General features: G+C 34.5%; 1 protein-coding gene across 1 annotated transcript in view; it reads right to left on the minus strand.

Moving 5' to 3' along the window:
• The window catches only part of RBM46 (RNA binding motif protein 46), an 83933-nt gene extending 72923 nt beyond the window's left edge, over positions 1-11010 (minus strand). The window contains exon 1 of the mRNA XM_044681247.1: positions 10954-11010. The gene's annotated coding sequence lies outside the window, so the exon portion shown is untranslated. The remainder of the gene's footprint in view (positions 1-10953) is intronic.
• Positions 11011-11422: the final 412 nt, after the last annotated feature.

Consider the following 11422-nt stretch of genomic DNA (forward strand, 5'->3'; position numbering starts at 1 on the left):
CTAATCCTCACCTCACCACTGACACAAGTAAGACCAAATAGGTAGACTGCCCATTAACCATAATTTGAATATCAACCTATATATAGTTTATCCATCAATATGTACAACATATCTAGAATAGTATAAATGGATGAGAAATTTAGCCTAAGGTTGAACAAGGGAAGGAGAGTCAAAATTATTTATTTATTTATTTATTTATTTGTTTATTTGTTTGTTTATTTATTTATTTATTTATTTTGTTCCAGAAATAAAGGTCATCCTTTTTTAATACCAACATCCTACTACCTGTAGGTGTAGGCCAGCTAGATATTGAACATACAGTTTTCAAAGAACCAAAAATGAGTATGGCACACAAGGTAATAGAGAGAGGCACATGACAAATGAGAGCAAGACTACAATACACAATGAAGAACTTCAATAAAAACAAACATAAAAGATGGTAGCAGGGTAAAAAGTATGACCATAAGAGAAGATGGGATGAGGAAAGGGATGATGTAGAAACTGCCAAAGTATGCCACTGGTGTCCTCATATCAGGAGAAATTGAGGTGGAGGAAAAGTTCAGGGTGCTGTGTGGACTCCCTTTTTTCTGACTAGATTTTATATTCCTATGTATTTCTAGTGTGATTTCTTCTTGAAGGAATAGGTTTTTATATTAACATACTATCAAAGACACAGAAGAATAGAATAGTATCTTATTTTTTTAAAAAGGATCAATGATGCATGTTGAATGGACTATACATTTCACTCAATCATATCCCTCTATATATTAAAGGGATTGAACATTTTTTGCTGCCATCATATTTGAAATTATTTGATTGCTACAATTGTGTTCCCTTCCTTAAGCTATGTAAGTTCTGAGGCTCAATTTCCTCTCTTGTAAAGTAGGCAACCTAAGGGCTGACCCTCTCCCCACTTCTCTGTTTTTAAATATAATAAACTTTTATTTTCAAATACAAAAGCAATTCTTAGCTCCAAGGTGTAGCTTGCCGATTTCTGACATACATCAAATGTTACTGTGAGAAAAATCCTTTCTAAACTATATTTGGCCCAGCTACATCTCTCCTGAAGATTTGCTAAGATGAGGTACCATGCTGGGATATAATAAATATAATATTAATACCACAATAAAAACACAGATCTTTGAAGGTCTGAGAGGTTAATAGGGTACCATGCAAAGGATCTATGGCTTGGAATTAGAAGACCTGGGTTTGAATCCCAGGCCTTACAGTGATGAGGCCTAAGTCCATCCAACCTCTCTGAGCTTCAGATCAGTTGCAAAACAATGTATTGGGGAGGAGAGAGAAGGGGGAGGAGAGGCTGTAGCCAAGACAATCTATAAAGTCCCTTACAGCTCTAAATCTATTGTTACTATTTCTCTTGATGTACAGGTGTTAAATGAAGACCAATATATGATTCCTTTAGTCAGTCTTCAAAGGGTATGGGTATGAGCTCCTTTGATGCCCCAATTCTCTTCCTCTAAAGACAATGCTCTAGACATATGTTGGCTGGCACAAAGCACTGGAAGCTCAATCTGCAGAAATGAACCCCATGGTTACCTGGCTGCCACATAAGACCACTGACTCACTGAGCCTGCATGTAGAAGTCACTAAAACACCAATCACATTTTCAGACAAATCATCAACTCAACAGGTTTCCCCCTACCTCACACTTGAACTGATGTCTTGAACCCATGTTAAACCTCTCCTCATCATTCAAATTCTTGAGCTGTTTACTCCCTATCACCTTTTAAGTGCCTACTTTGGTGCTGCCAGGATTCATGAATTCAACCATACAAGTGCTTCCTTCAATGATGCAAATCATAATCTGCTCATGCTTTGATGTACAGTGTAATGAGCTGCTGTGGCCAAAATCAATTCATCACTTAGTAGCCAACTCTGATGCTAAACACTTCTGACCTTGTGCAGACTTGTACAGCAGCAAGGTAGTATGGTAGATTTAGAATCCAGAAGATCTAAGTTCAAATCCAGTCTCAAATGCTGATTGAATATGACCTTGTGCAACTTCCTCAATTGTAAAATGGTATCTACCTTACAGGTTAATATGAGGACCAAAAGAGCTAAAATGTAAAAGGGGTTTGCTCACTCTTTATCATTAGTATTATTAGCCCACTCTTATTTTTAAAATGTTCCTTTTTGTAATCATTACCTCACCACACAACAGCTGTCAATTTTCTGTTGTCATCTTGTCTCCATAACTATCAAGTTATGAAATAATTGTTTCAATATGAGTTGACCAACTACTGTGAAGCAGGGAGGGGAAATAAGCATTTATTAAGAGATTAGTGTCCCAGGCACTGTGCTGAGCATTTAACAAATATTAACTAATTGGATCTTCACAATATCCCTGAGGTAGGTGTTATATTGCATAACTTAGAGCAGTTATGGCAAACCTTTTAGAGACTGTGTGCCCAAACTGCACATAAGCCTTACCCCAGACAAAGGAGGGAAGAAGAAGCACTCCCACTGGGCTGGCAATGTGAGAGAAATGTCCTCAGGCGCATGCGGAGAGGGGGAGGGAGCAGCTCCCTCTGGCACACATGCCATAGGTTTGCCAATGCAGGCCTAGAATCTCATTAGCACAAAATACCAAATGTATTGGGAAAATCGAGAATTCTACTGCTCCTGGGTTTGTTTGTTTTTTTGTTTATTTTTTGCATATAATACCAAATATGTTCTCCCCCCCTTCCTAAAATAACCTTCTATTTTACTTGTACATTTTATCTTTCCAGTAGATTGAAGTTCATTCTTTTTTTGTCTTTTTAATGACTAGCCCAGAGCTTTTCTTTAGGTGCTTAACAAATGTCTGTTGAATTAATAATAAGCCTTACTCAAATCATCACTGACACACAGCAGGTTCTCAGTCTATGCCAGTGGAGCCCATACTCTAGCAGGTCCTATGAGACGAAAAATCCCTGTTAACATGCCTATGGGTTAATATATTATCCAAGACCAACTTAGAGAAGGTTCAGAGATGTTTGGCACTACAGTTGGTCATGATGTTTTGTGACTACAATAATTGATTCAAACCATCCACTAACATATGGGAGCTTTATGACCTGCATAACGAAGGAAAAACCAACCCAGGCACAGCATGGATCCTTTAAGTCAAGAGAAAGGTAGTTAACAGGGTATTAAGTCATTCAAGAAGCTGAGTGACAATAACCAAACCAAAACTAAATTACAGTAGCTATAGAAAAGCTTCTACACTACCATACCTTATAGTTCTTTGATTTGACCTACAGCAAATCTCAGCAACTTCTTTAACTCAGAAAAAAATGAAATCTACAAATGCTTAGGAAAGGCCTAAGTTTTAAAAGCAAGCATAAGAAAAAGGGAGCAAAAAAAGGAAATGCAATAAGGGAAAAGAAAGAGAAAAAGAAAAATGAAAGTTAGGATACACACAGAATACATAAAAGGATAATAAAATTAGAGGTAAATCAACCCACCCCACTTGGTTTTTCCTATATATTCAATGGTGCAGTGGATAGAACATTAAGCCTTCAATTAGGAAGACCTAAATTCATCAGATATATACTAGCTGTGTGAACGTGGGTGAGTCACTTAACATCCATTTGCCTGTTTCCTCAACTAAAAAATGGGGATAATAATAGCACCTACTCCCAGCACTACAGATATTTTCTGTGGCTCAACTGCTTGGGTAGATGCCAAAAATAGATGACTGTCCAAAGGCCCAGTTATGCCAACTGTTGAAGGCAATAGGGATTTGGAGAAATTTGTTGTGTCACCTCCTAGTTTACTAAACAGTGTTAAAATAGAGGTAATATTGATTGTTGTAAACAAGGGAAGCGGGGATCTTAGATCCCATGGTATGAAATTACTGCAATTTTAAGAGAAGCATGTTTTAAAATCTTAGAAAACTTATTCCTCCTTCTATAAGCTATAAAAACAGGGAGCCCCACTCTTCTGTACTATCTCCCTACCACTGAGAAAAGTTCAAAATCTAATTTTTTTTTAGCTGAATCATGCTGCATTGCTATGTGTGCTAGACATTCACTATTTTGCCTACTTCTCACCAAGGATGCTGTATTGGTATTGCTAAATCCCAAAAAAAAATGCCTTTGATTTTATATGGTTTTCTCTTTCTAAATTATATTGGAGGCAGCTGGGTGACTCAGTGGATTGAGAGCCAGGCCTAGAGACAGGAGGTCCTAGGTTCAAATCTGCCCTCAGATACTTCCTAGCTGTGTGACCCTGGGCAAGTCACTTAAGCTCCATTGCCTAGCCCTTACCACTCTTCTGCCTTAGAACCAATACACAAGTATTGATTCTAAGATGGAAGGTGAGGTTATAAAAAAAAATTACATCCACACTGCATTCTTGCTGCCTAGGAAGTAGAATTTACACCAATGTCTTCATATATATATATTCATCACTAAGGTTTTATTTGAGAGAATTTTGTATTCTTCTGTATTTCTAAGTACAATTTCTTCTGAAGAAAAAAAGGCCAGTTTGGGGGTACAAAAATTATGTAATCTGTTTTACCTTAAAGTAGTAAATCTCAATGATGTAATGAGAAACCAAGGCATAAATGGCATAGATGTAAAAGCAATAATCTCCAAAATTCTATTCAATCTTAAGAATGCACTAATACTCACATTGCCCTGTTTTGCATCCAAAATTCCTTTTATCTATCGCCTCCTAAACCCACAAACAAAACAAAATAAAAAGGAGCAATTAAAAAAAATTTTTTGCAGAACCTTTGGAAAGATTTTTGAAGCTAAATTATCATATATAATAATCCAATAATCAAGTATTAAATTATAACCTATTTAATTAATCTTCCAAGAAATCAAGGCTATTTATTATTGTTGCTGTTGTTTTTGCAGCAATCAATCTTAGAACAAAATAAGTATTAAACCAAATTGAAAGGATGTGAGAGGGTTGAAATAACCTTCCTTGACAGATTTCAATCACAATTTTCCTTCAGAAGTTTCGCCCCCCCAAAAAAAAAAAAAACAAAAAAAACAGATATATGTAATCTCCAAAAGTATCACTGAGTTCTAAGCAAAAGTAAGTGATAATACCACAAAACAGTAGAAGGAGGACTGGGGTAAGAATAAAAAACCTACTTACTCCGCCAGTAAAACTAGCTAAGTAATTTGAACAAGTCATATAGCATTCATAGATTTCAGTTTTTTCATTTGCAAAATGGAAAAATTACTTGATTTCTAATGTTCCTTCCAACTCTAAAATTCTCAGCCTTTCATTCCATCAACAGATATGTAGTTCCATAAATAGAACATTAAAGGATGTGTTTCTTATTAATATTGTTCTTTAAAAACTTCCAACCCTTCTACTGAAAGATATAGGTAAAGTTAGAAAAAAATTATAAGAGTTTTCATTAAAGGTACTTGAACAAAAGAATTTTCAAAAACTGTCTTTTTCAAATAACCTTATCTATGAAGCTAAAAATTTTTTTTAATTGGCATTCCATTTTAAGAAGGGAAGTTCATAGAGATTAGCAATATGGTATGATAGATAAAGAAATGGCCTAAGTCAGGAAGAATTGATTTTGTTAGACCTCTACTATACTTGTTTTTTGTCAACCAATCAACTCTCTAATTGAGAGTTGGTGCCAATATGCATTGTGAAAAGGGGTCTCTTCACTAGGAGGCTGCTATACTAATGAAATCAGATGAAGTCCCCCAGAACAAAAGGTCATCTATGGAGTAATCACAATGATGCAATTCAAGTACTATTACCACCATGCTGATATTACATTTTTAAAATTAAACATGAATGAGTTTGACAAATCTTTTTCTCTGTGTATACTACTAAAAACTTATCATTGTAGCTTTTTTTCTAGGTACACTGAAATATTTCCTAGATATAATTAAGAATAAGTGAATTAGAGAATATAGCCCAAGAATTCTTGCAGAAATAGCTATTAACCCAAAAAATTTACAGTCTAAACAAAAATCTCCCAAAGTCAATATAAAACACACTTCCTGCTTTATTAATCAAATACTACCATGGTTAGCAAAATGAATATTTGATACTCAGTTGGTTCAATAAAGATCAAATTATAGGATCACAGAAAGAGACTTAAAGGACATTTGGTTCAATCTCTTTATTTTATAGGTTAAAAAAAATAAAGCTGGGGGCAGCTGGGTAGCTCAGTTGATTGAGAGCCAAGCCTAGAGATGGGAGGTCCTAGGTTCAAATATGACCTCAGACACTTCCCAGCTGTGTGACCCTGGGCAAGTCACTTGACCCCCATTGCCTACCCTTACCACTCTTCTGCCTTGGAGCCAATACACAGTATTGACTTCAAGACGGAAGGTAAGGGTTAAAAACAAATAAATAAATAAAGCCAAGAGACATTATTTTACTTACCCAATGTCACACAAGTAGTAAGAGGACCTTGAATTCAGATCATGGCACTCTACCTTTGGGGCATTTTCTTCTACATCTGACTGCCCCCTCCATAATAATCCTACTCCCCAAAACACTGGCCTGAGTTCCCCAAAGTGGCAATTACCAGTAATCAATAATCTTAAATTCTGAAATGTACTATTAATAATACAATTAAAGTATTACAACCAAATTTCACATAACTAAGTCAACAAAAAAAATCTTAAAATTTTGTGATTTCATTCATTTTGATAATCATGATAAGTTTTATTAGAAATAGAAATATTTTCTTTGCAACATTAGTGTTGGGATAAACCACACAACTATATTATAAACTAATAGCATACCACACTACTATTTTTTGGGACATGATCTAATTTATGATATATAAAAATACCAATAAAGATCACATCTTGAAGGAGCCTACTAAAAAGGTTAAGTTTTGAAAGATAAATTAAGATGAAGATTTAAGTTATGTAGTAATACATTTTTAAAAAGAACAAAGCTAAATATTCCTAACCCTTACTATAAATAATGATTTGAATTTTTTCAGAGAATAATAGAAGTAAAAAGGATCATGAGGCAAAACACTATCTGAACCATGAAATTAAAACAGTAAACATTTTTTAAGACTTGTAGAATGTGTCCAGATTAACGATTAAGAATCTGCCTACATTGATCCTCTATTGAGATCTTCTCTACATCAGCAACTTACCAGTTTATCTTGAACTTCACCACCACCTTGAAATTCTACTCTGCCATCTGTTCCTACTCTTAAAGCAAAATACTTGAGATTTTCATTTGTTTAATCCTTTCCTTAAAATATTCCCTAAAAAAGTTCTAGATTATTTAATGATATAGCACTCATTTTTTCATTTAAGCCATTTTCAATTTTTCTGAGATTCTCATAGGCTATCACTAATGTTTTTATCTTTCCATTCTGAGGTTCCTTGTCAAAATTTACTTTTTCAAGTAATAATTAAGGTTTTAACATTTTCAATGCGAGCTAGCTATTAAGTCACTAATTTATCCCAATTCAAAATCCTTTGGGAGGCACATCCTATCCCACTGGGCTCTGTAGCATGCAGTTTTGTGTTTTTTCTCCAGAGAATGTCAAGAGAACTTCAATCCGCTTACTCAGAAATCAGTAGGGAATATATACTGACCATAATTAACCACAAAATCTTGAAATCATACAAATTAATAAATGGTAGGAACTTAAGGAACTTTAATGAAATTTGTGTGCCAAAAGATGAATTATCAAAATGTAAAAGATTTCCAGGGAAGAAGTTATATAGTTTTCTTGAAAGGCTTTTTTTTTTAATTTCAATTGCTCAATCACCTTTACTGTCAAGAAATTCTTTAATCTAAGCAGCTTATGATTTAGTTTAGAGAGTAGGATTTGTTAGTTTCAATTAGAAAACTCATCTTTACACTGATCCTAGGACAATCCACTAGTGAGTTCCCTTTAACAGTTTAATCATAGATAATGACCTATACATGCTGGTTATCAATCTGAAAGTTTCCCATTCCCAAATAAGCCTGCCAAAACTAATTACTGCCTTCTTGATTACTACTATTTCAATTCTACCTCTTGTCACCCAAAGCACTGGTACACTAGCCTAAGCCACAGTCTGGTGGTTCCAGGAGTAAAGGTGATAGACATAAGAATGAATCCAGGCCGGTTTAAATTGAAGTGTAAATTGTAAGGTAGAAAATGCTGTACCACACCCTTATGTGATCTCTACAGACAATTATTCTCTTGACCAAGACCTTAAATTTTCACACATAACTCCTGGATTTGGTGACAATAAAGCCAAGAATGGCTATATCCCTAACAGTAGCTATGTGGCTCAGAACATAGAGAGCCAGGCCCTGAGAGGGGAGGTTCTGAGTTTTAAGTTTGAACACAGACACTTCATAGCTATGTGATCCCTGGGCAAGTTATTTAATTCTGATTGCTTACCCCTTAATGCTTTTCTGCCTTGGAATCAATACACAGTATTGATTGCAAGACAAAAATATACAGTTTAAAAAAACAAACAAGACTGGATATACTCAAGACCTTTAGGTTTAAGTGTTGATCCTATTTTTTTTACATTTTAAAATCCTACTATCAATAATAATCAAGGCTTTAAAATTTTTATTGCCCTTTAAAAACAATAGACAGTACATGACTCAAGAAGGTGATAATTTTGTAACTAAAAGTAATTATAACCTAATAACTATAAACAATTAGTCTACAGAACTATATTTCATCTATCAAATCTAAATGCTTAAAAAGAAATTGTTTTTTTTTTAAAGTGAAAAGGTTTGATGTACTTTTAAAAGTGATTATTACATAAACTTTACCTGAACTTTTAAATGGAATTTAAAATTTCAGCATAAAGTTCCAAAGTACCTTTTTAGAGGGTGAGTCGATTCTGTAATATGTAGTTTAAGTTTCTAGCCTCTTAAGACTGTATAAAGTAAGGCACTAAGGCTATGGTTCATAGTACATATGATAATTAGTTATGCTAGCTAGTTCACTGTTCCAGTCATGAACTTGCCACTAAGACATATGTAATAATGAAAGGAACTAACCAAAGAAGTGGGGTGGATTAATACAAATCTGTTGGGCATACATACAGCATAATGCATAGCATTATATGGCCTCTACATTTATTTTCACAGTAGATATAAAAGCAACTTATTAAAATATTTTGAAAAAGATGCTTCATATGTTTCAGAAATATGTCAGACTTACTTTAAGTTTAGGATGATGTAATTATAACATTTTAAAAATATATTAGGACCTTATAATAGTTATAATTTTTAAATTATTATGTATGTCAAAAGGTTACATGTTCTTTGACCCTAATATAGACCTAATTCTAAGATGAAGACTTTTTCCCCAAATGAAATATACAATTCCTTACATAATATTCTCCCAAGGTCTTCTGTTAATAGCTATCCATGTGAAAATATGGGTTTTTATTTTCTTCCCTCTTTCTCTTGCCTCACCAATCAACAGGTAGTACATTAAAATGGATAATAGCATTGAGAGTTCAGTAAACCTCAGTAATAAAAATTTCAAAATTATGCGAGTTGTTTTAATAAACATATAAAACAGACTATTCTTATGCACAAACATGAGCTCTTTTGCCAACTGTTTATACGTGTGACCTCATAAATCACAAACTTCTTGCCAAGATTTCCAAATTATAAAATGGCAATGCCATGAAGCTTGACTACATACTACCAACTAAAGAAATATCATTATCTTACACTATAGTTAGTGACAAACAAGTAGTTTAAGATTTAAATAAGGAGATAAAATTGTAAGCAAGGTTTTTTTGATCTATAACTATACCATCAGTCTGGTCCAAATGTCTTCATACGTGTGGATAGTCAAGTTACGAAATTACTTGAATGGTGAATATAAGGCTTACAGGGTAACTAGAAGCATTTAAATTTTGACAAATAAAACAAAAATAAAACCAGTAGTAATCTTTCTGTACTTAATGCTAAAGGTAGAATAGAAACTCTTTCAAAGCAGGAGGGTTCACTTTTGAACTTTGTCTCTTCAGTGCTATATGGTGCCTTGCAGAATAAAGGTAACTGAATATCTGCTGAATGGTTGAAATAATTAGGATTTTAAAATATGTATTTTGAAAATACCTAGACTTCACAAAAGTATTTGGCCAGAACTTTAATAATGTAAATATTCAATTTGAATTTTGTGTTTTTTAACTAACCACTGCATAAAGTGGGGTTGAAGGAAACATTAAAAAACAAAAATTTGACATACATTACTAATTATGTGAAATACCTTTTAATTTTACATGTAAAATGCATTCATTCTTTTTATTTTTTCTTCACATCCATAAATTGTCAAATTCCACAGTATTAATAATGGTTTTCATTAAAGTGCTAAAAGTTTTCATGAAAATTTCTTCCAAAAAAAATTTTTGTAATAAAAAAACACTACCCCAACCACGGATAATTTATACACACACATATTTGGATGTATATAAGAATACATATATTCACATATACAGCAGTCTTTGCTTTAATGCTACCCTTGAGTTCAAGACAAAATTGCAGGTTTAGTCATACTATTACATAATCGTCTTAAGTTTCCAATAATTAAACCTCAAGAGAAAGTCATAATAAACAATACTAAAAATCTAAAGCATGACGCCATTATATTTAAAATATATATATATATACATATACATATACACACACATATATATATAGAATATGACTATTTGCCCTCAAACCAGTTTTATCGCATACCTATTGATGGCCATATTTTTAGAGATCTCCTAATCCAAGCCCCTATTTTGCAGATAAGGAAACTGAGACCCAAAGCTGGTAAGTGACTTGTACAAGGACACTCTCTCAAAGTACGCTACAATTCCTTTCCTAATATAACATTCAAGCAGGTTTGCTAAGGGCAGGTATATGGGCAGAAGCCAAGTCTTCCAAGTCCCTACCTAGCGCTCTTTACACATCCACAAGAACAACTTGGGGTCGAATAACATTCCCAAGTGGTTTTAAACTATTGATTACCGTGTCTGGCTGCCTGCCCTCGTATTATGGTTGAGAAGGATCAGTTGAGGCTGTTCCTGTCCCTCCAGGAGCTTTCCAATGCACAATAATCAATAAAGCCCAGATCTCGGAGTAGAAACCTGGGAGTCAAAGGCAGAGGAATCCTGCGTTTCCAAGCATCCACCCACGTTAAGACCTCTATGAAGACAATAAGGGGAAGGGGTGAGTTATTTTGAGTTTCATCCTAAGTGCAGGAGTGGGGACATCCTTGGGTTTGGTGCCCAAGACTGCGTGTTCTTCCTACGGGTTGGAAGGACCCCAAGTGGAATTTACCTGCCATGTTCTCAAGAGGCTGTGGAGGAGTTAATTACAAATCAGGGAAATATTGAGCCCAGAAGGAAGAAAGCAGGTTAGAGCTTCGGAAGTGGACTGGGAATGAAAGTTAGGGAGCTGGGGGGGTGGGAGGGGGTGGCCAGGGGGGCCCAAGAGA

This window comes from Gracilinanus agilis, chromosome 6, assembly GCF_016433145.1.
Source record: "Gracilinanus agilis isolate LMUSP501 chromosome 6, AgileGrace, whole genome shotgun sequence".
Lineage (NCBI taxonomy): Eukaryota > Metazoa > Chordata > Mammalia > Didelphimorphia > Didelphidae > Gracilinanus > Gracilinanus agilis.